Source organism: Aptenodytes forsteri, unplaced genomic scaffold (assembly GCF_000699145.1).
Source record: "Aptenodytes forsteri isolate BGI_AS27 unplaced genomic scaffold, ASM69914v1 Scaffold428, whole genome shotgun sequence".
Lineage (NCBI taxonomy): Eukaryota > Metazoa > Chordata > Aves > Sphenisciformes > Spheniscidae > Aptenodytes > Aptenodytes forsteri.
Genome location: NW_008794177.1, coordinates 830,306 through 830,962, shown reverse-complemented (window position 1 = coordinate 830,962; position 657 = coordinate 830,306). Strand labels below are relative to the sequence as shown.

The window sequence follows — 657 nt, the reverse complement described above, 5'->3', positions numbered from 1 at the left end:
GTGGGGAGGGGGGAGCTGGGGGGGCTCTGGGCAGGAGCTGGGGTCCCTTGGGGAGTGGGCCGGGTCCCTTCCCTGGTATGGGCTGGGGTCCCCTCGGGGCACAGGTCGGGGTCCCGTCCGGGCACTGGCTGGGGTCCCCTCCAGGCACAAATCTGGGGTCCCTCCAAGGCACAGGTGGGGGTCCCCTCTAGGCATGGATCTGGGTCCCCTCTGCACATGGGCTGGGGTCCCCTCTGAGCACAGGCTGGGGTATCCCTCCATTCATGGACTGGGGTCCCCTCGGGGCACCGGTCTGGGTCCCCTCTGGACACAGGTTAGGGTCCCTGTCCAGCCACAGATTTGGGACCCCATCCAGCTGTGGGCTGGGGTCCCCGTCTGAGTATGGGTTAGGGTCCCTGTCTGGCCATCGTTTGGGGTCCCTGTCTGGGTACGGGTTAGGGTCCCCATCTGGCCATGGCTTGGGGTCCCCGTCTGGCTGCGGGCTGGGGTCCCGCATCCCCGCCACCCTGCTGGGGCTGCTGGTTCTCCCGTGGCTCCCACTGCCCATCGCCCCCCCCCAGCCCATCCAGGAGCGCAGGTCCCTCTCGCTGCTCACCCCTCTGTGGCCCTGCGAGGTCCCCGGTGCCCCATACATCCCCAGCCAGGGACGGGGCTGGG

At 69.7% G+C, this 657-nt stretch overlaps 1 protein-coding gene across 1 annotated transcript in view; it reads left to right on the top strand.

The window, feature by feature from the left end:
• The window catches only part of LOC103903367 (tripartite motif-containing protein 7), a 7,674-nt gene that overhangs the window by 2,347 nt on the left and 4,670 nt on the right, over positions 1 to 657 (top strand). The window lies entirely within an intron of this gene.